The sequence below is a fragment of the Rhipicephalus microplus genome, chromosome 9 (assembly GCF_043290135.1).
Source record: "Rhipicephalus microplus isolate Deutch F79 chromosome 9, USDA_Rmic, whole genome shotgun sequence".
Classification (NCBI taxonomy): domain Eukaryota; kingdom Metazoa; phylum Arthropoda; class Arachnida; order Ixodida; family Ixodidae; genus Rhipicephalus; species Rhipicephalus microplus.
This window is the reverse complement of record NC_134708.1, coordinates 60,553,324-60,580,066: the sequence shown is the minus strand read 5'-3', so window position 1 is coordinate 60,580,066 and position 26,743 is coordinate 60,553,324. Positions and strand designations below refer to the sequence as shown.

The 26,743-nt window shown below is 44.2% G+C and overlaps 1 protein-coding gene across 1 annotated transcript in view; it reads left to right on the top strand.

Annotated features, from left to right (window-relative positions):
- LOC119164802 (orexin receptor type 2) overlaps window positions 1-26,743 on the top strand; it is a 109,376-nt gene that overhangs the window by 52,041 nt on the left and 30,592 nt on the right. The window lies entirely within an intron of this gene.

The following is a 26,743-nucleotide window of genomic DNA, read 5'->3' as shown; positions in this document are numbered from 1 at the left end:
CGCTAAAGGCCCGAAGGACGCAGGCTCCCGATTGGAATGACCACATCATAAATGAAGACATATCAAAGCAACACCAGTGGAAGTTTTCCCTCAAGACGCGGTAAACAAGGTCAGTTGATGGTATTTTTTATTGGGAGGTCACGAGATGTCCTGCCAAAGTCGATTGATATGCGGCGAGAAGGGTCGTGTCTGGGGAATGCCTCGTTTGGGAAAATGACTTTTATCTTGTTCTTGTGTGCGATGCCTACTGGCAGTTAGGCGCATTCGCCCTTGTATTCACTCACACCGCTCTGGTGTCAATAACGAAGTCGGACCTCAGTTACTCCTATTCGTTGCCCCCACGAAAGATCGCTAATGAGGCACTCAAACCACGCACAAAAAAGACATTTCTGATTAAGGTGGCAAAAGAGCATCCCCCCAGCCCACTTAAAGGGACACCAATGAGAAAGAATGACTTCGTTTGATTGGCATATTGCACTAAGATAACACTGTCACATATTTCTCTATCATAAGTTCATTATAAATGGAGAAAATGAAGGTTGATGTTTCGCTTTCAAACTTCGCGCTGGAATTCCGCACGTGGCGTGAAAAATTTCAAATGTATTTTTCGTTATTTTGTGATATTGGGATGATGAAATTTAGCCTCTTTTTACGCATGCAAAGTTATGATCTCTTGATCCTACGTTAAGTTTACGGCTTCCAACAAAACTTCGACGAGGTGACGCGACTGCTCTGTGCAGACTATGGTTCGGAGTTGCGTTTACCCGTGCGTACGCATTCCGAATAGAGATGGCCGACACCGCCGCCTGTGCACGCTGCGGAGATGAAGAGACAATTCGGCACATCCTGTGTGACTGTCCGGAGTATAATCTAGAAAGACAATGACTTTCTAATGCACTAAACAATTTAGATGATTAGCCGCTGTCAGAAGAAAATATACTGTGTCATCGTCATGACTCATCATCACAGAAGGCCGTGCAAGCACTACTGGGCATCTTGCGAATTACTGGCCTGTCGGAACGCCTCTGAGTGGACTGATTTTGTGTGTGCGTGTGTGTCTGTGTTTCGGTCTCACCTATTTTTTAACTCTCTCTCTCTCTCTTTCGACCCCGTATTCCCCACCACCAGTGTAGGGTGGCATACCCAATACTAGCATCTGGTTAACCTCCCTGCCTTCCTTTATTTCTCGTTTCTCTTTCTCTCCGAAACATCGTAAGCTAGGTCTATAGCACCCACATATGACAGCGTACTTATGTTTTGACGATTGTAAGCCACGTGAGATCCAGTAGGCACCTTCAAAGCTATGACGTCAGGGTGTTTGGTGAAGAAGTGTCGAGATGGCGTCTGCACCCACATTATCTTTTTGTGCGCGTTTTCCCGCTCACCAAACGTCGCGTCACGGTAAAAGTAGTGTCTTCGGGATTGTATATAATTGTACTTTACTAACATGCGAAAAACTATTTGGCTTTTCAGTTTCCCTTTCATGATGTCCCCGCCTCCACTCCTATGCGGTCAAGCTAATGCTGTCATACCTTCGGTTCCGAAAGGGCTGAAATACAAAAAACGAGAAACCTGTAGATAATATAATATTCGGATATATATGGGTGTCCTGACATAATGGCCCCCGGACGTCCGTCTATGTGAATCAGATTATTGACTGGCTCGCCATCTCAAAGTGAATTACAAGCGTCATGTTTCACTCGCTTGGTAGAGCGACCACATTGTAAAATGTGTTGGCCCCGAGTACACTCTGCCGACACCAATAACTTCTGCCTCAACTACGACACTTTGCTCTTAAAAGCACCTATCATTTTCCGAATTAGATGTGGTAAAAAACAAAGCTGGTAGATACCAATATTGGTAGACACCAATACTGTCTGTTCAAGTTAAGAAACAGATTCGATGACTTCAATGTCAGACCGTAAGTTTTCCTATGATAAAAACAGAAGAATTATCAGAACAATAAGTCAAAAATAACTGCTTGTGCTAAATAAAAGTGCAGATGCTTTCCTTGTGACCAGTTAGAGTGGTTACGACATGGTTATTTCTATATATACACTATAGAGGGAACTCTGGAGCTAGTGTCTAAGGGAGCTGTAAGGCACGGCGCTTCAGCGAGCATGGGAATTATGGGTAGTACATGGATTGCCTGGTCTTCGTACTTTACGTTCCTTTTGGCTTCACATGGTATGAAGCTGCTTTGTTACCAAACAACAATCGGCTAATTTCCAGCAGTTGCACTTCCACACCCTAATCTTTTAGTCTTACCATATAAAATCGGGCCACGAAGTTCAAAAGCCTTCGTTCATTCCTTCAAAACGAAACCGAAGCACACCAACAAAAGCAGCCACAAGTGCGATTCACCGCCTTCTAGTACGAAGGCTATGCAAATCCGTGTACTACCCATCATTCCCATGCTCGCCGAACGATTGCAGCACCAGAGTCCCCTCTAGTTCAATTTAGGAAACTCTATGGGTTACGGCATCTGTAGAAACACATCTCAAACCACGCGTTTCATGGCAAGTTGCCTAAGTGATTCGTTTCAGCAGCGTGAATAGACACTAAATTTGCCAGGCCACATGAACATCAGAGTCCTTGCGAAACCTGTCTTTTGAGTGAATGTTCGCAGCCACATCTCAATTGTTTCTTTTTTTTTTAACACGAAAGTGTTTCATGCCGGGGTTCTTCAGGTACTCAATACCGCATTTATGTCACACTTCAAAGAAACTCGCATGATCAAGTGGCAAAGAAAAAGCTGCATCAATGGAAGTCGAACACATTAGCTTTTAGTCGAAGCTAAAGATTACCGAGCACGCTGTCCACTTCGCCACGTGGGTGACATGATTTTCATGCAACTAACAACGTGACAATACCGTCATTTTTTGTTTCAAAATTTTCTTACCGGCTAGTACCAATTTTGGTCTGCGACAAGGTGAGGTGGTGATTACTAAAGCACCGAGACGTGGGGGGCTGGATATACACGTAGATATAAACGCGCAAAGCGCCCTAGGTACAATGGGAAATGCCCGGCTTTTAGAGGCGACAGCTGCGAATTTATATGGGTAGTTATCAGCCTGACCACGCCCACCAAAAAGCAAACGCCTCTCCCACAATCCGCCAATCAACCCGGTCTTGTGCTTTCTGCTGCCCTGTTATACCTGTGACCTTTTAAATCTCATAGGCCCTTCCAACGTTCGGTCTCCCCTTCGTACGTTTGTCTTCTCTGGGATTTCAGCCAGTTACCCTTAATGAGCAACGACTATCCTGCCTACGTGCTACGTGCCCTGGCCCATGTCTATTTCTTCTTCGTGATTTCAACTATGATATTCTTAACCTCGGTTTGTTCCCTGACCAACTCTGCTCTCTTCTTGTCTCTTAAAGTTACACCTATCATTTTCCTTTTATTTCACCTTATGTGGGTAGTGTTGTAGAACAAATCGGTCGGCAGAGAAAGCGAACTCCGCAAGAAAAACCATGAATTACTCGAGTGGAATATCGTCCTCTCAACTTTAATCGCTACATGTTGCTTCACAATAAGTTTGTGCTATTGCCTCATTACCCAAACCCTTTAAACATGAAGAATGCCCTCCACGCTTACGCAAGCGAACGCTAAATGAGGAGGTGCGCGTGTTACTCGAAACAACCTTAACTGAAAGGCAAGCCAGATCCGCAGCTGAAGCGGGCTTTCAGTAAGTTCATTACTTCATAATAGGGGTCGAAGTACCTCCTCACATAGTAAGACAAACAATGACAGCGAGATTTACGGTTGTCAAATGGTGGTGGTGTCATATGCGAATGCGTGGGTTGCAACAAAATGTCACGTGCAAATCGCTAAATGTGGTGCGTTTTCGCACAGTCCGAAAGCTCTCGCATTTGATTAACATCGTCGCATGTCTAATTTATGACACTAACGATAGAGACCATAAAAGATATCCATGTTTACGCGCAGTGCGTGTTTGTGCTACTTTCATTCATTTTACTTGACATTGTGTAATCGGAGTAGTTGATGTAGAGAAAATGTTGATGGTAATGAACGCGTTGTTAAAATGCGTCCACATCACTGCTGTCACAGGCTCTGTCGCCATTATATCAACGCGTTTGCATGTTTCTGCGATATTGGAAAAAATAAGTAATTAATTAAAAAGATGACGATGTTGATTGCAAGAGTCCTTACTAAATCTTACCTAATTAACAAAATGAATAATGAAGACGTACTTACTGTTTGAAGTATTAAGATATCCTTCATGACAATACTGGTCCATTAAGAATGAATAAGGCAACAGTTGGTTCGAAGAGACAGAGAAATAAATAAAAAGAAGAGACAGGGAGGTTAACCTTGAAGAACTGGTTTGCTATCCTGTACGGGGGTGGGGAAAAGGGTCGGAAAGAGGGTAGAGATAGAGACATATAAAATAAATTAGATAAAAATTCACATGCGAACACATTAAGGGAGTTTCGATCACATTCGTGTGGACAGGTTGGTTGAACGCAAAAAGCGAAGGAGCATCTTCACAGCCTTCTTCTGCGACAAAATGTCCTGTTGGTAGCGCAGGATTCTTTCTTCCGAAAGAGTCTGGTTGTCCAGTTCCCCTAGTGCATTGAAGAGTGACTGTCTCTGCGAGCAGTATTGTGGCCAGTGACATAGAACGTGCCCAGTTGTTTCGTCACTGCCGGAATGGTCGCATGCAGCGTCAGCCATTCCTATGCGGAACGCCTAAGCATTGGTAAATGCGACGCCGAACCATAATCTGCACAGCATAGTAGCGTCTCGTCGGCGAAGTTCCGGAGAAATTCGCAGACTGAGAGTTGGGTCTAAGGTACATAACCATGCATGGATGAAATGTGACTCGTTCAACTGTGACGTGGTGCGCTTGCGAGCAAGCATGCGGAGTTTCCATGCAGCGTCAGTTCTGGAGAGCGGAATTGATATTTGATTGCTTTCAGTATGAGCAAAACGGGCCGCTCGATCGGCCCGTTCATTATCAATTATTCCACAATAACTTGGAAGCCATTCAAAGGCTATTTCATGTTCTTTTTCAATGAATTAGTGAGTCTTTTCTGCAATCTCGAATACCAGCTGTTCGTACGAGCCGTGGCGTAAAGGTGATAGAAGGGAATGCAGTGCCGCCACTGAGTCACTGAAAATTCTCCATTTTTGTGGCTGTTTATCGCTGATTCGAAAATGGCTGCGAAGCAAGGATGGTGAGCTAAAGAACATACGTGTGTACCGCGGCAGAAAGCTAGAAAACGGGAAAAGCAGCGGCGACAGCAAGAAAACAGCGCAGCGATGGAAGGCCTTTGCCAACGACAAACACGGCTGCAAATTCATGACATGAGCGAACGCTCGGTTTGAGCGCGAGTTAGACTGTTTTTGGACTTTGTACATCCATGGCACATCTCTGACTGTCTCTGATTAAACTAGAAGCCATCTGCTCTGAAACGTAGCAACAACCATAGCATCATCTAGATAAAGCCTAGGAATGACACAGAGGGAATGAGTTAAAACTAGAATGTACTACTCTCTGTGCATAAGATGACCGTCCAATGGGGACCTCTCTTTCATATGTGAAAAAGCAAAAAAAGCGGCAAAGTTCGCATTAATTTAAGCCACGCAAGGAAGGAAGGAAAATAGGAGGAAAAGAACGGCAGGGAGGTTAACCAGCCTACAGGCAGCCGGTTCGCTATCCTGCGCATGGGAGGGGGATGGGAGAGATGAAAGATAGGGAGAAGAGAGGGAAGAGAATAAACACAGCACATTAGGCAGCACACGTGCGCACACTCAGTCATAGTCCAGTCTTGTCTTTCGTGGTGTGTTACATTGCTGTTACAGCCGCTTTTCAAGTCCGTGTCACGTAAGAATTTCAACAGTGCTTTTGTCGCCTTCTGTTGCAATGTCTTCTCTCTCGCACTTGAAAGAATAGTGTCCACAGACATTTGGCTGTTGTCGATGCGCACAAGAGCGGACGCCAGTGACAGCCTCTGAATGTCATACAACAGACAGTCGCACAGGATGTGGTGTAGCGTTTCTTCACAATGACAGGCATCGCAAAGAGCGTTGTCGGCCATTCCTATGACAAATGAATAAGATTTTGTAAATGCCGCCCCTAGCCATAAGCAATGAAGAATGGTGGCTTCTCTTTGGTTGAGCCTAGTGGGCATGCGGAGAGCCATCAAAGAGGAGAGGTGGTGTTGACGATTCACCTCGTTGCTTGGTGGGCGCCATAGTGAAAACGTGATTTCACGCGCAAGTCGTCGAAGATTATTGGCAGCATCGGTCCGTGAAAGTGATATGGTTTCTCATGTTCCTTCAAGAGCTGTCTGTGTGGCAGTATCAGCATGTTCGTTCCCTATGACGGCGCAGTGACTTGGAAGTTACTGAAACGTCACATGATGCCCTTCCTCGTGTGAAGTGTGGAGAAGGCATCGAATTTCGAAAACAAGCTGTTCGTACGGCCCCCGACGCAGTGCTGAGAGCACAAATTGTAGGGCAGCCCTTGAGTCACTGAAAATTGACCATTGTTGCGGTGGTTCCCGACTGACCACACAAAGTGCAGCGCGCAAAGCTGCTAGTTTCGCTGGTGTAGATGCCGTGGAGTGGTCAGTCTTAAAGCTGATGGTAACACCTTTCGCTAGGACAACTACTGCACCTGACGAATACTGGCGGTTCGTGGAGTGATCTGAACACTGTCGGAATATTTCTCGTGCAAAAGATGAAGAGACAGTTGTTTCAGCACGAACGATGAACGCTCAGATTTCCTCCGGATCCCTGGTACACTGAGATGCACTGTGGGTCGAATAACACATCAAAGTGTATCGATGGTTTGGATGCAGGAGTGAAGCCCGAGGAAAGTTTCTCGTTGTACTTCACAATCATTTTAGCGAACGATGCTTGGCGCATCTCTGAAGGCTACAGTGCAAGGTGATGACAGGGAGCACGTGCGAAGTGTCTGATGTGCGTTCTCAGGACCTCTACAACAATGTGAGTTTGTATCGGATGGTCACCAGTGATTGCCATTGTTGCCTCTGTTGTCGTACATCTGGGCAGACCAAGGCACACTCTCTGTGCTTGGGCTTGTACTGCTTGTAGAACAGGAACATTGGTCTTGCAGGTATTGCTCAGCATGGGCAAGCTATATCTCAGAAAACCGAGAAACAGCGGAACCGGATGAATCTGAAGACTAACCTGGGTGCTTTTGTGTTGTTTGTATACGCCTTAGCAAGGCGATAAAGGTTATTTCTAGGTTGCTTTTAGGTCGTTCGTAGGCTTTCTATAGAGGGTGCTAGGTAGTTCGTACGTTGATTCTCAGCGCAGAGAAGTTCAAGTTAAACCACAGACAGCTATCGACACGACGCGAACACGTCCTCATCGACGTAGGGTCTTCTGTTTCTTCGACCTCTTCTCACAGCCAGCATTGCCTGTCCCGCTCCCTAGTATTTCCTCGTTGTCCATTCTCGGTGTCGTCGGCTCACCGCCGTCACCTTTGTTGGGTTGACCTTATTTTTTAGTGACCTTGCCTGTCATGGCATATACCTAAGCTCTTTGGCACATACCCCAATATGACTATGATAGATTTCTATTATGACTCGTGCTCACTTGCTTGGCTAACTTGATTTTTTTCAATGAACATCTATTTGAAATACACAAAAAATAAATAATTATTTAAATAAATAAATAAAAGTGGTGAGACTTACCCGACTTCTTTGGCGCATGTTCGTTTTTCAAGATAGCTTTTTGTACGGGCTGAGTAAGAGACAATTTGCTAGACATCAACGCTGTTAAAGTGTACGATCGAGTGTTTTGCTGAGAGCAGACGTCATCAATAAAAGAAGTAGCTGACTCACACTCACCTCAGTATTGTATTTTGCTCTCGGTGCTTACTCGTACAATGACTCACCACTGCGTTCCACAACTTAACTCTCTTAAACACAGATTCACTGATATTTTCCTTATGCGCACTCACTCGAACTCCAACTCCGCAAGATATTACTCCCCTGGGCTCAGTCAGACTCTGACCCACTACCCGATTTGAGTCTGAGGGAGTTTGCCGACTTGGGACTGAGACGAGGGGCGAGACACCGCTACAGTGGGAGCCGCGATCCTGAGTGTCTTGCCATGTTGGTTTCTTCCGCAAGATGATTTCCACACCGTTAGGCACACGTAGCTTAGCGTCACTCTAGCCAATCGTCATAAGATGCTGTAGATGGTTGTGGTTGGAGCTGTTCTGTAGTAAAGCGAAGTGGCAGCAGCAACTCGCAACGCTATACGTGTTACCTGCATCGCTTGGGAACACCAATGAGGATCACAACAGTTTGTTTGTGAAGATGTGGACGCACTCGAGAAAAAAAAGTGCCGTGAGGCTTTGAGGCTTGAGCTTTTTTTTCTGTTATGTTGCGCCCATCCATAGACTGCTTTGGCAAGTGTGTTTCTAGGCAGCTGGAAAGCCGCAGCAGAAAGTAACAACGCAGCCGAGTGAAAATTTCGTGAGCACTCTGGTGATTGTCTCTCAACTACAAAGGCTTTCCCTTGTGTTTCGTTCAGTTTCAGCTAAACGAGCTGACGGTATTTTTTTTTCTAAAGTCAGATCAGCAGGTTGTTATTCTGAAGTTGTAAAATCAGTCTCATTAGGTTAGGAAAGAAAAACGATACTTTTACTTAATGAATCCCGGGTGAAGGGTAGACTGTAGATCTTCCGACAATGTCTTGCCCTTCTGCCATAACTCCTCTGAGCCTTTATTTTATTGCTTCACCGGAAAACTTCCTTGCCGCCGCCTAACAATCGCGCGGGGTAACCTGAACTCACGATTCGTGATCGTTTTCATCGTTAAGACCTTAAAGCACGAAGACCGTAGCAAACAATACCACGAAATCGGTAATGGAGCTGCCCTCTGAAGCTGAAGTTTAAAGTGTATCATTACTTAAACAATTCTTGTTGCATCTATATTCATTCTGCACTTATGAATCTGCTTTTATTTTTCTAAAGTACAAAGCTACCAGCGACTATGGAAATGAGCGTTAGAGGAAGCAGTGTCACATCAATAAAATGGAAGCGTTCAAACTGTAAAACTATATTGTAGTGTTTCGGTAAAGCCAACTGTTACACGACAGAGATATGATCTTCATTCATAAAACCTAACATAAGAGCATCAGCCTCGCATGCAAGAGGTGCGTGGTTCGAATTCCTGTGCCGCGCAGTTCTCAACCAGATAAAAACAAATCTGCGTGGTGAAGGAACTGCAATAATAGGCCTGGGGTTCAGCCTCACCTATGACCATTGCTGGTGACGCACTTCCTCACCAGAGGATTGGCCACCCTGTTGCAGTATCTGGCCACATTCTCCCACATGCGTACGTCAGTTAACTCATGGCCCTCAGTCACCAGCGGCTGAAAAGCAATAGATCCAGGCGGCGGTCAGATCTGCAACCCAGCAGAGGGTGCTATGAATCTCTGGATCCGGACCGGCCGTCATAGGAACCTGAGATTGGCAACATTTAACGCTAGAACCTCATCTAGTGAGGCAAGTCTAGCTGTACTATTTGAGGAGATAGAGGGTGTTAAATGGGATGTGATAGGGCTCAGTGAAATTAGGAGGACAGAGTGGGCATGTCCCTTCTTATCGGAGCTTGGCTGATAGAATAGAACTGGGAATTGGGTTCCTTATTCAGAGGAACATGGCTGGCAACATAGAGGAATACTAAAGCATTAATGAAAGGGTGGTAGGTACTGTAATAAAACTCGATAAAAGATACAAGATGAAGGTGGTAAAGTCTTACACGGCCACATTCAGCCATGATGACGCGTCAGTTGAAAGCTACTATGAAGACGTGGAATCGGCAATGAGTAAGGTAAAAACACAGTATACTATATGATGGGAGACTTCAATGCAAAGGTAGGGAAGAAGCAGGCTTGAGACCAGGCAGTAGAAGATTATGGCATCAGTACTAGAAATGCCAGAGCGGAGCTACTAGTATAGTTCGCAGAACGCAATAATTTACGGATTTTGAATACCTTCTATTGAAAACGAGGGAACCGTAAGTGGAGATGGAGGAGCCCCATTGGCGAAAATAAGAATGAAATAGACTTCATACTGAAAGCACACCTAGGCATAGTGCAGGATGTGGAAGTGCTTGGCAAGGTACGATGCAGTGACCATAGAACGGTACGGTCTGAAATTCGCCTAGACTTGAAGACAGAACGACAGAAATTAATACGCTAGAAGCTAATCGATGAGCCTTTAACTGAGAGGGAAAATATAGGAATTCAAAGTCTCGCTTCAGGGCAGGTACTCGGCTCTTCTTGAGGAAACCAACCTCAGCGTTGACGCAACGAATGAAAATCTGACGAGTATTATTACGGAGTGTGCAGTGAAAGTTGGAGGTTCAGTACTTAGACAGGACACTGGTGAGCTGTCCCAGAAAGCGAAGAATATCATTAAGAAGCGCCAAAGCATGAAAGCCTCAGTACAACAGAGAAAATAGAGTTGGTAGAGTTTTCGAAGTTGATTAATAAGCGTAAGGCATCCAATGTAAGGATGTATAACCTGGAGAGAATTGAACACGCTCTGAAGAACGGAGGAAGTGTCAAAGCAGTGAAAAGGAAAGTTGTGATAGGCAGAAATCGGATGTATGCCGTAAGAGACAAGCAAGGCAAAATAACTACCAATATGGATAGGAAGGCAAGCTGATGAAATCATCAGCTTTCGTTTTTATGGTGTTTGCAAAGTGGAGCTGGTCGTTTTTTAAGGCGAGTTCAAGCAAACGAGGCATTTTCGATTCCATGTCAAAACAGTTCTTTTTGTTTTTTACTGGCACATGCACCGTGGGACACACTCTTTTTTGCTCAAAGCGCTTCCGATATAGCACTTCCTTCCGGTTAACCAAGCTTACGGAAAATGTCCCGCAAAAAAAGAATAAAAGTGGTACAAAATTACCGAGGGTTCTGTTTGAAATCATAATGATATCGTACATATAAGTTATCGAAACCTAAGAAGAAAAGCAGAGCACATTTAAGAGCTCGTTGTCTTTGTTGGACATAATAACAATGAGATCTAACAGAGAATCTGCCAAGCAACTCTTGGCACAACTGTCTGTTATATCTCATTGATATCGAACCACACGGCCACTTGGGCTAAGGTCTGGCTAATTGTCAGAATAAGTAACGTAGTTTAGTTAAACGAGGTCACTGATAGGGCAGACGTTTCTTTTTGACTACAGCTGTGATCGTTGGGGCGCCTAGCGGGGCGGATCTAAACAACGTGCCACCCGCCACGAGGCTTCTTTGATTAGCTTCAGTAGTTGAACGAAACACGAACTTGACCCGGGGAACGCACCAGGACAAACTAACACCGACATGTGAGGGTGCCTACCAGACAATCAAAGGGACATTGAAGAGCAAAACAAGTACAGTTTCGTGATCTCGAAAACACCACTATTACCTTGAAGGACGCTTGGTAGGCCAGAAAACGCGCGTAAACAAAAGCTGGGTGGAGATGTCACATTGAGTTGCCGCACCAAATGTCAATACGTTTTGGAATTTGAAGGCGTCTACTGGGTCCTTCGTAGCTTATAATCAATAAAATAAAAACAATTTGTAATCTATGGGTGCCAAAGGCGTTGCATACAAAGTATAAGAAAATTTCATCCAGCCAATGTAGCCAAAAGAGGAAAGATATATTTTGATATTTTTGACGTGACGCGTGTCAATTTCGGTGCAAAATATAAAAGTGAAACTTCAACGCTGATTTTCGCCACTACTAATGGAACTATTATAGGAAAACAAATGTTATTAGGTTTATCAAAGTGTAGTTTGTCAATCTAAACTAAGTGAGTGTTTCTATTCATTGCCCTTTCGGCCAAGTATTGGGGTCGCAACCGATTCTGCCTAGTCATTGCTTTTGTTTACTGTAAATTATACACGACAGTTCTGGATACAATAACTTCTAGCTATCTGAATAAATATACAGTTGTCGCTGCGTCGTCTTGTCTTTTGTGTGTGCCTTCACTTGCATCCTCTCAGTTCGCGCTAACTCAATCGCCCTTATTCTGGACTTAAATAAACACGTTTTTTATGAAGAATATATGCGCAATCACGCCGTCTTGGGAGCACTTGCTCCCAATTTCGATTGCGGAGGTGTGCCAGGTTCTATGCAACGGGGAAGACACATAAATTTCTTGATCAGCAATTTACGTGGGCAATTCCGCATGTGAGATTGCTTCATTATAGACGAACTTTGGTATGTGTCTACGCAGCATTAATTACAGATAGGACGTCTGCTCACGTCTCACCAGGCCTTAATTAGCTTGAGATGAGGGTTTTAATGATTCTAATGCTTGAAAACGGAGGAACTAACTTGCGAGACGAGGCAATCTCGCGTTATACCGGGTGTTCAAAATTAAGCTTTATGATTTTTTTAAAATTAGGCGCTCGAAGGCACGTGAGAACCACTTGTGCAAATAAGTTAAGCGGCCAGGGGGACAGAAAGTTAGATGATAATTATCGCTGTCAGCAGCCCAATTAACTAAAATTTAATAATTAACTTTTTACTGGCTGCGGTAAGTTGGCATGTTTATATTGAAAAAATGTAGGCAGTGGTGTTTGTACACAGTTTCAGTTGGAAGATTTTTTCTAGCACGCCTGTGTTCCGAGATATCCGGCTCCAAAGTTTAATTGTCTTTCGCACGATTACGCATGCAAGAGGGTGAGGGTCCGCGCAAAGCTCCTCCCTAAAGTGACGCATCTGTTGCGTGTGGTGTTTGGTGTGTGAAGAGGGTGGAAGCGTAGGCATAGGTGATAGCAATTACCCTTGCCCTCTTCGGCCGTCGAAATCAAAAATCGAAGAACGCTTGCAACCAGTGTCGTAACACGCAACTGCAGAGCCTCTAACGATAGTGGCAGATACCATGCCGAGATAATGGTGCGAGCGGAGAATCTGGATGCCAGTGCGCGTGCGTAATAATCACTAGAGAAGCATGCGTGGTCGTTGCCTGGGCTACGCGAATAGCGTGACTGCTGATGTCCGAGTACTGTAACTTTTATTGAAACAAGAGCAACAACTCCACCAATAATAACTGAAACAGTTTTATCCTTGCTAACGCATATTTCCTGCTGCTACATAAGCATATTTCGGTCATGCACAAATCTCATCGAAACTCTTCACCTCTCAAGACGTCAATGCCCCAAAAAGTGTTCAAAATGCCTGCCTTCGGCAGCAACGCAAAGCATGAACCGCTGTCGCGTCGACTCGATGACTCGGCGCAGTACTTCTGCAGGAATACTCGCACAGGCAGATGTTATCCTGTCCTTCATGTCATTAACATCGCTGGGCTCTGTTACGTAAACTCGATCTTTAACGTAGCCCCAAAGGAAAAAGTCGAGCGGAGAAAGGTCAGGTGATCTTGGTGGCCAAAACATCGCTCCTGCGCGCCCAATCCACTGTTGTGGAAAACGTCTGTCCAACCAGTTCTTCGCCCTGGTAGAAAAATGTGGTGGTGCTCCATCGTGCTGAAACCATACTTGGCGCAGGTCATTCAGGGAAAGACTGCAGACAAGATCATCAATGACAACACCTAATATTTCTTCTGTGTACATCTTTCCGTTCAAGTTGTCCTCAAAAAAGTGAGGTCCGATGATCCTGTCCCCGAGTATGCCGCACCACACATTCACACTCCAGCGAACTTGATGCTTGTGCTGCCTCAGCCAGTGTGGGTTTTCTTGTGCCCAATAATGGGCGTTGTGAAGATTAACACTTCCATTTCGGCAAAACCGAGCTTCATCAGTCCAAATTATTCTGTGCAAAAAGTCATTTTCTTGATCAGTTTTGATGAGGCCCCAATTGCAGAAGTCAACTCGCCTTTCAAAGTCCGCCTCATTTAGGTCCTGATGAAGGTAAACGTGATATGGATGGAACTTGTGCTTTCTTAAAACATTTGTGACTGTTCCGATGCTGCGACCGCACTGATCGGCAATCTGTCGGATGCTGAGCTCTGGCATCGAGGTTACGCACGCGACAACGTCGATTTCAAAGTCTTCATCGACGATTGCCTTCCTGGTCCGTCTCGGAAGGTGGACAGAGCCTGTTGTGCAGAAGCGTCGAAACAGGTTTGTGAAAGTGGGCCTTGTTGGAAGGGGACGGTGTGGGTGGCGAGACGCGTAAAGCTCCATTGCTAACGAAGCGTTGCCATTCATTTCAGCCATTGCAAGCACCACGTCTACTTTTACTTTGGTAGAATACCTCACGCCAGAAGCAGCCATATTAGCTCGAAAGGACTCCACGTGGATTTCCTTGGTAGACCTTCAATGCAGAGACGCTGTGCTCTAACCGGAGGCACCCTAGTGCAGGACGGTCCTGCTAACGCGTTCACAAGATGTCTCAGTGTGATCTAAAGTCACGAAAAAACGTCGCGAAAAATGGTCTCCTGTTATCGCGTTCATCAGGATCATGCGTAAGGCTCATGGCGCACCGCGCTGTCACATTTTGATTTCGCCGGCCGAAGAGGGCAAGGGTAATTGCTATCACCTATGCCTACGCTTCCACCCTCTTCACACACTAAACACCACACGCAACAGATGCGTCACTTTAGGGAGGAGCTTTGCGCGGACCCTCACCCTCTTGCATGCGTAATCGTGCGAAAGACAATTAAACTTTGGAGCCGGATATCTCGGAACACAGGCGTGCTAGAAAAAATCTTCCAACTGAAACTGTGTACAAACACCACTGCCTACATTTTTTCAATATAAACATGCCAACTTACCGCAGCCAGTAAAAAGTTAATTATTAAATTTTAGTTAATTGGGCTGCTGACAGCGATAATTATCATCTAACTTTCTGTCCCCCTGGCCGCTTAACTTATTTGCACAAGTGGTTCTCACGTGCCTTCGAGCGCCTAATTTTAAAAAAATCATAAAGCTTAATTTTGAACACCCGGTAGGTCTGTGTTCATGCACTGTCGGGCTTGCAGAGAAGGTGCATACGCTTTCAACATATAAGGCGCTGGGAACACCTGCTCACATTTCGCCACAGTTTCACCAGGACTCCGTGCTGCGCAGTTTTTGAGTGCCACCATGCTATTTATAAATCGAAAGCTCGCTCTTCTCCGTAGCGATGCTTGTTAGATTCTCCGCAGAAACACCCCTTCATTAAGGCACAGATGCACGTTTGACTTCTCCGCAGAAACGCCCCTTTAGTAAGACACATATGCGCCGCGTTAAGAGCCCCTAATAATTTTATCGTGGCCGTAATTGTGAACTATAGCTGACAAAAGTCGATGAGTAGCCATAATACAATAACTAGGTAGCCATCGATGGCCGATAAGTAGCCGTATGACAGTAAGTCATTGAGTGTTTAGATGACAATTGTCGACGAGTAGCAAACCAAGGTTGATAAGTTATAGCCGTTAGAGAAGTAATCGGGAAGCAAGAGGTGGACAAGAAGCGCAGGAAAAAAAAACAAGCTAAAATTATAAGAAGCCAAAACTAGCCTAAAAGCATGTAGCCGAGGTCACATATGGGCAGCTTCTCGAATGCCACTGCTGAAAAAAAAAAGACACCAGTTTCAAGTAGTTTCTTAGCTTGTAAATTACGGATGCACGTAGATGTATAGATGTTTCCCATATTTATTGCAAGAAAAAAAAACCACCAATATATTCTGGAAAGAAGAAACACTTAGAATACACACCAAGCAATGAGCAGTCAACGAAAAAGTCGCAGCTACATGCAAAGAGTAAATAAAACTGAGACCAATGGGAATAATAAAAAAACTAAATATTTTTTCTCATCGTAGTTGTGTTACGCATGAGCAACTTCGGGTGTGAAAATGTGAAAGAAGCATTGACCATGACCTTCAAGAACCGTCCGTGCAGTTCTAACAAGCGATAATGTTCCACATGGCGTAAAATGGAATGAAATAAAGCGAGCGACTTTTCAATTAAGCTCCCTCGTTGAAAAATACGTGTACGTTTGAGCGGTGAAGAAATTCCTAGTTTACGTCAACAACAGACGAACAATATGAAAAGGCTGGTAGTCATAAAACCGGGCAACTCGGGTCACATTCACTTTAAAGAGAACCTTAATATCTTCCTCTACTAAGCTTCCTCGCCTTTGTTTACAGCCAGCTGTTTCACCAAAGTAGCCAGCCTAATTATTCCGCGTAGCCATGTGAATTACTCTTGTAGAAACAAGCTACGCACAAAGAAACCAGCGCCGAAACGGGCAGCGACCCTTAGCAAGTTTCAAACCGAACTCTGTCAGTACGCTACCGATAATGGGTCAATCCCGGGAGACCGGGGACCGACAACTCAACTACAGTTTCAAACTTTCGGTGAGCAGGGCATTAAGTTACCCTACACTGGGATTAAGGCTTCATACCACGGGGGCATCGGCTGGGTGGGGCTATAGGCCATATCACTTTAACCCGGACCGGTAGAGGGACGGGGGAGTTCTAGAAAGGGTGCTGAGCCGAAACTACACTGAGACCAGCCAAACACTATGTGCACATAGGAAACGGGATTCTGCGGTGCACTCCTAGCTGCCTCGCGACTCAGCTGTACGTGACCGGTTGGGCTTGTTGGCGTTCCCTTTGCATATCTGCTTCGGGGAAGATGGAGGGAGACCTTACAAGGATGTTCGTGAATGACTTCTCTAAGAGGAGGACGCTGATTAAGCCTGGCCAGTTCTTTCCTCTTGTTAGGTTTTGTTTGGCGGTGCTGCCCGGTGTTTTCGTCCTCTATAGAGAGCCGCGAAGGAGCGTGTTTGCGGGATCTCGCAAGACGCGAAGGCGCCGTTAGAAGTGGCGGGACTCCACGATAAGGCATCGGTGTTCTTGGGCGGTCGATCTCTCTTGGCGTCAAAGAAAGTGCCGGACATGGCAGGCAGCAGGAGTAGTAGTGGCCTTCCAGGAATGCCGTTTCCTTTGAAGAGAACGTTGGTATATAGGTTTTGTTTCTGGACCCGCGCTGCCAATATGACTACTTGAATATTGGGTTTTCGTGGAAGTGTCTCACGTTTCTGCCTCCAGAAAGACGCCTGGGAGTCTTTCTGCAGAATATACCAAATTTACAAAGTACAGAGGATACACAGAATATACAAAATACAGTGCTTTTTCTTAAATTCCACATCTTTCACGCTCTAAGTCACGATGAATCTTTAGCAACCCTCCCAGTTTTCTATCTTGCTGTAAGGAAGTCCTAATCTCCTAGAGACCGAATTTCTTTTTCTCCTTAAGGAAATCATTAGGGGGCTGTTAAAAACGCTTATATAGGATCAATCAATAGCACTAATCATTCTCTCAATACGTCTTTGTTGTGATTAGAATATACAAAATGCAGAAAGTCAAACGATGTGTTTGTGGTGCAGTATGTCGTTACATTTGAATTAGCGAGGCTTGCTGAGCAAGCTGGTGATTTGCGACATTGAGAAAAGAGCGAACATAGTGCACAAGGTGACGAAAGAACACAAACAGTTCTCGTGTAGTCGTGTGTGCCCCTTCATATTCATGTGCTATTATGTTCGCGCTGTTCTTAGCCTGAGGACTGCATGTGCTTCCACTGAACAAGTTTAGACTTGGTGGCTAAACTGGTCTACAACTACACGGCCAGGCTGAAGAGGTTATTATTCCAGGAATATTATTTTCAATTTAGAGGCCTGGATCGCCACATTCATAGGAGTTTTTGTGTGTGTGTGTTTGCCTTTCTTGGAAGTTTCCTGCAGAATCATGACATGAATGACATATATATATATATATATATATATATATATATATATATATATATGGGAGGCGGCCAATCGCTGCTTCCTCCTGGCTGACCTGGTTCTCTTGACTGACCAGCTGACCAGGCTGACCAGGAAGGAGCCGACAGGCATGACCTGGCGGTCCTCCCGTGGGAATAACCCACTGTGCGCTAAGGCGCCTCTCATAGGGCGTTTTCAGTGTTATCTTGATCAAATGTCATATTCCGCAGCAGAAACCGCAGAAATGCTCCACATGACCGGATAGACAGCAGTAGTAGTAGCTTCGTCGGTTGTTTGGTGTGCACCAAAGGTTGTTCGGAAGGGTGGCAGGATGTCAGTAAAGCGGAACGAGTGGGCCTGCCGGCATAGGTGGCGGGTAGAGTGCATTTGTGGTATGAGCAAAGTCCGTGCCACGCGCCAGCCCATGTGACGGCCTTCTTGCGACGTCAGCGTAGGTCAAGGGTGCGGATGCAGGCGTTGGCTTGTGCGTGGGCGGAAGAGCTTCAGATACTAGTTCCTCAATGGTTTGTTGCAGCGGCTAGGGTATGCCAAGCCAATGTCTATCACCAGAGAGATAGGGTGCGAGAGACAATTTCGCGCAACTTCCTCGTGGATGAACTGCTGAATTTCATGTGTCAATACAATTGAGTCCGGAGAGATGGTGCCTCCGGTTATTGTGGACATTTATTTTTTTATTCATGACACCTTACAGGTTACCGTAGGGACATTGAGGAAGGGGGGCGAGAAAAGTAAACACAAAGTATAACAGAAGGAACGGAGTACAAAACATTACAATGTGGTAATATAACATAACTTACAGAGGAAGGGCATGCAAAAACAATGTAGTTACAATGGTGGTGTCTAATACAAAGTTGAATAAACGGCAGGTACTCCAAATAAATGGTGCCAAAACATGAGTACGAGGAACAAAGTCAGAGCACATTTGCAGATATGTACATGTATACAGAGGTACATTTTTATGGAAAGTAATGCCGGTACACTTGGTTGCGGAATAGTGTATGGTCAGTGGTTGGAACTATTGTGTTAGAAAGATCATTCCATAGAGTTACGGCTGTGGGCCGTGTCGGCACTCGAACTTCGCGTGGAAATGGGCTGCTTGCGCAAGTTGTCGTGATTCTGGCCGTCCAGAATGACCTCTTGAGTCTGAGAGATCTTCGCCACAAGCACATTGAATGCATCGTCCTAGAAGCCCTACATGATATGGCTCATGATACGACATAATATAAAGCAGTTGTGTTCATGACACGATACGAAGCGGCGACAGTGGCCTACGATGTCCTCAATATACGTGATGTAAAACTTTCGCGAGACTGTTGAGCGCGATCACGCAAGCGCTGCTTACTGCTGATCTTGTGCACTGTCGGTCCGCTAAATGCATTCACGAACGTCGCTTAGAAAGAAACCCGGGTAGTAATTTCAACCTCCTTGCTATCGAACCAAAGCTCCCGTACTCCTCAAAGGTAGAACTGGACGCGGCCAAGTTTGCCGTTGTAGCATGCATTCCTGGCTGCGCGCTATACATTCTACAATTTAATAAACAATAATGAAAGAAATAAATATATAAATTTCATTATTTAATTAATTATTTCATTTTTAACCAATCGATGAGCCATCCAATCAGTGAATCAATCTATAAATCAGCTTAAACCATTAGAATGAGTCTAAAAATAAACTGTCAAGTCAAGTCTTTTTTTTTTTTAAAAAACTGCTTTTCAAGAATCCGAAATAAAGCTTCATTTGACAGTGCCTCAGCACAGACAAGATTAACTTCTATATTGGAATGGTCAGAAATTAATTAGGCATTTACGTCTCAGAGGAGAATTTTTTATACATTCTTCGAAATCAGTGTACTCCAAGAGCAACTAGAGCGGAAAAAGAACAAAGCAGTAGTGAAGTATTGTAATTACTGCTCTTGTGTGTGTGTGTGTGTGTGTGTGTGTGTTTGCATTTGTGTGTTTGTGCGCGCGCATTTGTATGTGTGTTTATGCGTGTGTGTGCGTGTTTGTGCGTGCAATTGTGTGCGCATAGTTTTTAATGGGGTTTAACGTCATCACGGTATAATTACTAGGGGCGCTGTATAGTGGTAAGCTCTGGAAATTTCGGCCACCTGCAGAGTTTTCTAACGTGCACCTAAATCTAAGCACACAGGCTTCCAGCACCTTCAACTAAAAAAAAATGCGGCCGCCACGGCCAGGATTCAATCCCGCCATCTGCGCGTCAGCAGTCGTACACCATAACCGACACCGGGGAGGGTCTCGGATAGAGATCGATGGTAGTTTGCCACTACAAAAAACAATAGAAGTTCGTTTGGCAAACTGCAACCAACAAGCACTTGAGAGCTACAAAAAGCGGCCAGTAAAACTCCTGAAAACAGTTAGCATTTGTGCACAATGTAAAATAAGTTTCTTCCTGGAGATTGTAGCGTTGACATCTTTCTATGCTTCATCACTCCTGATCACGCTTCAATTATCTCGGCTCTTATAGGCTCAGCATACCGCAATTTAAAGGTGTGGGTGTATAAGCAAACAGAGATTTAGCCCTTCCTATCATAATGAAAGGCCTGAGAGTATAAGCGGACCTGTAGCTTATGAGCGACTGTGCAGATTCCCAGCACTTGGATTCGATTATTGTCACCGAAGGTCTTTTGCGCCAAGCTATGATAAGTTATTAATTTATACAATCACCTAGACAGATCTGTAACGATGGGGAATCATTGCTGCCACCCGAATTTAGGACGGTTCAGTACAGCGACTCTTGTGAATTGAAACAAATCGCGTTTTGTTAAAAAAATGTTTATTACAGCGGTTAGTAGTGCACTGCAAATGCTTGACTTTTGTTGATTGAGGCACTGTTGTCTTGGCCATATTTTATTAAGGGTATTTTTAGTAGTTTGGCCAGCCAGGTAAAACATATTTGTCGTTGTAACAAAGTTGTAAAACGACATTAGCCTCTGGAAAATTGTGAATTTGAGAACCACAAAAAAAAATCTCTAGTCTTTTTGCAACCGGGTAAATGGGGAAAGCAAACCTCGACGAGCGCGGGTCACATCCATGAAATTTATTTATTTACTTATTTATTTATTTTTTCTATTTAACGAGACGACTCGTTCAATGAGCTTACAAACCTCCCAAAGTCACGTTTGTTGCATGCATTTTCAGGCTATTATCCTGTTACTGCCCTGGTTCACGTGAATGGTCCTTTCATCCACAACACCCGGGTGATTGTTTCTGCCGAGACACAAGATGTATAGATTGAAAAAGGAAAAACCATGGGAGAGTGTAAGAATTGACACATAGTTAAAGAGAGCTGAGCTGGCACAATGCCCTCACGATACTGACTAAAATCTACGCCTGGCGGTTGCCATAGTTTCGTGTGAACACACCCAGGCCATGAGGTTTACTGGGTAAACTAGGGCATCACTTCAAACGCCACAGATCCTCCAAAGCAATTTAGCTAAACCACTTACCCGTTGGCTACAAAGTTTGCATCGGGCAGGCTCAAACACCCGAGACACGGTGTTAGCAGCCCTGAATATTTTGAGCTTAGTCTTCACAAAATAAATTGTTCGACTTCACACGTTAGCTGACTTATCAGGTTATGGTCAGTCCAAAGGAATACTGTCACCTTGTTCTTGTTTGCGCGAGCGCTTTGAGAAGATATACAAGTTCAATACGGGCATAGAAAGTGTTGAACGAAAGTGTTGACAAACTCGAACACTTTGAAGAGAGAGAGTTAAGGTCGCATGATTGGACGTTTGTAAGTGGTTGACTCCCACGTTATTCCTAGCTATCTCTCTGTCTTTTATTTTTAAGTGAAGACAGATACGTTAGAAGCAGTGTTTTCGAACGTCGTACGTACAATCGTGACAACTAAGAATGAAAAGCAGGGGGGGGGGGGGGGTGTAGACGGTGCTTAGTAAACGCCTGGTGTTTGTTTATAAAGTATCAGTGCTGTGGAGGATGGACCTTACTTTTTTTTTTCTTACGTAAAACTGCATGGCGAAACACAATTAGAAAAAAACATAAAGAGACGTCTAATACAACCCTTTTCTTTGTTGTATGCCATTCTTTAGCTCAGTTTGACAAAGGAGAACGCGTACTGGTTTGCCAAAGTTTCTATGATGCATTCCTAACCATTTATGAAAACTCGACAATAGAGATGGGACTGCACTGAATGAAACAGAAAAATAACACACGTGCACATGTTTAATCTTTTTTGGGGACAGAAATAAGAGAGGGCAACACCGCCTCCGAACAACGTCTCTGTCGCTGGCGATTTTATGAATGCCAAGCCAGCGACGTCGCCGAATCGAGACATTAGTTCCGCACGGATGACACCGCCTGCGCTATTGATTTCGAGTAAGGTATCTCCCGATGTAACTATGGCCACTGTTTATTTATTATCAGTTAAGCGTAAAAGGTCGCCCGTATCATAGCAAACGAAAAATTTCTTAGTCTCGATGATGAACCCACAACTGGAGGGAACAATCATTCTCCGCAGCTCAGTTGCTTGAGCGAAATAAACTTGTCATTGGTAACGCATCGCTCATTTATTAAGGCTGGTGTGAGTGAGCAATGAACGCCCCTATTATAATTAACAAGAATGACACGACGAGTAAAGAGAAAATTAAAGCAGGTTTGGCCTAAGTGCGCCAAGCATGCAGGATATGCGAAGTTCAGAAGCTTTTTGTTTTGTTTTGTTTTTCACGTTCTTTTTTCTCGCTTTTTTTCTTTTTCACAGGCTTTCTGCGTTCCTTTTTTTCATTTTGCCTTATTTCTATTATCGGCAAGGTGCTCGAACCATGAGAGGAACAAGACTTTTCTTTTGCGTGAGCGCGCTCTCGAATGGTTTTGCCTCGGTGGCATATAAGTTGGAAAAGCAAGCGAAACAATAAGACAACCCGGTCACCTTGAAGGGATCTGTGCATAAAAGTCCAACATACTGGCATACCGTTAACGTGAAGCTTTACTGAAACACTGTCGTGATTCCGGGAGAATTCCAGGGTGCTGTAGAGAGGAGAGAAAAACAAACTGTTTAGGAAGTAAACTACGACCGAAGATAACCGCAACTTGCAGGCCTTGTTGTCATTATAGGGTATGATGAAATCAGGCGCAGGTTAGTGAACTAGCTTGCTTTCTGTATAACGACGTTTTGCATGCGATTTGAAGACAAGTACTAATATAGGACGAGATACAGTGCGACTTACTTTCATTCTTTCTTTCTTTCTTTCTTTCTTTCTTTCTTTCTTTCTTTCTTTCTTTCTTTCTTTCTTCCTTTCTGTCTTTTTCTTTCTTTCTTGCTTTCTTTTTCTTTCTTTGTTTCTTTCTAACTATTCCACCGTATTCAAGCACACTGAAGTAATTTCACATGATAAAAAAGCAAGAGTGTGCGATAAAGCTTCAAAAGGTAAAGTAACCACGTATGCTTGCGTTTAGTACCATGGAGTACACGATTTCCTTCGCATGCTTTTGATTTGTCAACGAGTTTTTTATATATTTTATTTTTCCCCATAAATAAATACGCTCAGACAAATACGGCAGTGGCGCGAATCTGGAGAGTTCAACGTCATTCACATCACAAAAGGTTGGAACCTAAAAGCACGTAGCTTGAATATTTTGTGTTAGTGGCCTTATTCAGTTATAACGTTTCATTTTACCTCACTCGGCAAATTGATGTAGAAGCTTTAGGTGAAAAGTAATAATTTTTTGTCTGTTCACACGAAGGTGGTGCTCCGTTAAATACGCCCCTGTAGTGTTTTCAAAAAATTTACAAGCATGTTATGCACTCCCAGAATAAACTCAGCCTTCCCGGGTCGGACCTTATTCAACCCTTCTGATTTCATCACAATTCAAATTCCGAAACAACGCAGCTCTTCCAATACCCGAGTATTCTACGGACTCCTGATCAAACTTAAGTGCGTGCTTCCGGAGGAAATCGCATGAAGACAGCATAATGTCTCTATGTGGCAATTTATACCGTATTGTGGGGGGTCGAGCTCAAGCTAATGAAGCATTAAACACGATTGGAAAAAGACTGGTGACTGGGGTGTTCGTTATTACTTTACTGTTAGTCAGACATTTAGTGAAAGCTGGAGATATTCCCTGTATCACACATAATACTGATATTTAACTACATTTTGTGATGCTACAGGCGTACTCTCATTCAGTGAAACCCCAGCAAGGACATACGCTTGAGCTGGGGTTACAGGTGTACTGAATTAGGTGATCTACTCGTAAACGTCTGGAAAGGTGTCTTTTTGTAATGAAATTACTATTAGTTACGCTGATTGTTCTTGAACGTCCCTAAATCCACATTTACAATAAACGTTACAGCAGGAGAAGTTGGCTAAATACAGTCAGGGACAAATAGCTATTTGTCAAGGTGGTATTTTTCCTTGTCTTTTTAGGTGAGGTCTAATTTTGTTCGCATATGTCTGCTTTGTTTCGAAATGGTAAACTTTAGAAAATGCTAATTATCAAACCATTCTAAAAGGCAGAGCAGTTCTGAAAAAATTATCACATGGCAGCAACGTATGCAGCAGTTATTGACATGTAATGAATAACAATATTGGCATAGCATTGAAAAGTGAAGATCACAATTAACATCTAATCTCTCTAACATAAAGAAATAGTACCTACATAGTTCACACAATGCATCTAGATTACAACATAGTTCGTGCTATGTTTATTAGAGCTTTGCGCAGACACAAGACCAAGAATGTCAAACAGCACCTCATACCTATCTAAAGACGAGGTTGTTTGTCTCGCAAAAGCTGCTGTATAAAAATATTTCGACCTAAGTATGATGTGATAGGGTCTATTATTATTTGAGAAGGAAAGACTTGTTTAATTAACAAGTGGTACCAAGCAAAAACAAGAATTACAAACGATGTAACAAGTAAGCACCAATCATAGCAATAAATTACACACGGGAGGCATGCTCGGCGAACACTTGTCTCGAAAAGCAAGGCCAGGTAAATCAATTGCTCATTTAGTGTATCAGATGTTATGGTGACACCTTTATTACCCGCTTCGGTTAGCTGTAGGCTCGTCGCGCACAGAAGTTCTAAATCCGAGAGAAAGAACAACTAAAAAACGGTTAAGTCATTGCGGATGCTTGGAGGAATACGAAACTTATGAGGCGCTTCAAGGATGACTCAGATGAGGAGAAGACCAAGAGAAGGTCTCGGAAAAGACAACGAAGCTATGATGAAGGCGGCGACACTGGACAACAGCAGAGCACACTGGACCGCGCGCTTCCAAAAGGCAGCGTTCGTGTGCAACACCCACAAAGACTCCCGAACGCCTCGCCGAGGTCATCTTAGATGTACTGAAGGAGACCCGAGCGCCTAATGAAATTACTGGACAAAACAAAGCGATCTCCACTTTGTTATGTACGAGCACGCCTTGCTATAGCTGGCTGTCACGCATAGACAGATGCTTCGATCGACCATATGCACTCTGTTACCATCATACCCGGCAACGCTCAGCGTGAGTTACTTGGAATCAAGAGGAGCCTGTACACGTTGTCGTAGACAACCGGTCGATAGCGAGTGGTGCGTCACTTCCTTTTTTTCTTGCCGAGTGCGATACGCGACCTCGAAGGAGATCTACAGGAACACCCCATATACAAGTGTCACACATGTTTATTATTATTATTTTGTTTCACGCAACGTAAATAGCTAGAAAAGCAAGGCAGCATGCTTCGACTGAGGTGCAAGACACTTGACGATTTCCCGTTTTTGAGTGGATGTTCTCCTTGCAAGGAAACCAGACTGATTTGTGACCTGCTATGTTATTGATCGTGAAAACGCGCACGACAGCACACCATAGACCACAAACCCATATCGTTTCAGTTGAAAGCCTAACTGAATCTGAACGCATAATAAGGGAAATATGCAAATGTTCCATACCCGTTAACCTTGGTTAAGCTCGTTGTTAAGATAAAAAAAATTTGAAGGCATCATCTGCAGAAAAAAGTCTTCATTAAACAAGCCTACTTTTTTATCTTTTACTGATTCAACTCACCTCTAACCCTCAATCTCTCCGTGCCCTGTTTCCAATTCAATATTTCACCAACCCCGAATCTGGGTAGCAAGCCGGATTCTATCATTTGGCTATCCTAAATTCATTTCTCTACTGTCTTCCTATTCATCTCGAAAGTGACTTGGCTCTATAGTTTGTAGAACATTTCCGTTTTTTTTTCGCACTCCTCGTCTGCTGCTCTTTACGTTTCATGTATATTTTATTTTCAATTTCTAGGCTCTCTGCTTCCCCTCCTCTTCTTTTCCTCCATCTCATCCCGAATGAATGCGAAGAAGTTTGCCTCAAACACCGCAGGGAGGGATGCCTAAAGGAGAAAGAGGGAGGGGCGTAGGAGAGCACAGATATGGAGGGTATGCGCTTGCGCAGCAAGAAAGATCACGCCGCACACTAGATTCAGCTCGACCATAAGACACCTCTCATCTGAAAAACGCTTCTGCTAGGCCGGCTGAGTTAAGGAAGTAAGTACGCAAATGGCCTAGCAAAAGCGGGGAGTCTATAGGACCACTGAACCTAAACGGTTTCGAAGTGTACGTCGCTGCTAACTGTTTTGCCACGCATTTCTTATGGCTTATAGGCCCTGTGAGTAGCCCTGAGATTGGACTAGAGCCCAATGTAATTAGCACACGTAGTGGTCTATGGCTGCATGAAAATATTCTCTGCTCATGCATTAGGTGCTTAAGTCCTTCTTTATTATGCGGCGCAGATGGCGTACCCACCACCATATTTAAACTCCCAATTTGGTCTAGGCTGGGTGTTCCTGTGTACTGCTCTTAGGTGGGACCAGAGTCACACGGATACTCCGCTATGCTTAAAGGTGGCTTACGCGGAAACTGTTCTTGCGGCATACAATTTTAATGAACCGTCATTTTATAGTCAAGCGTATCTACACACAATACGTGTAATGCTTCCTGTACGAGTGTTGTTTGGATTTTACGTCGGCAAACTACAATATCAT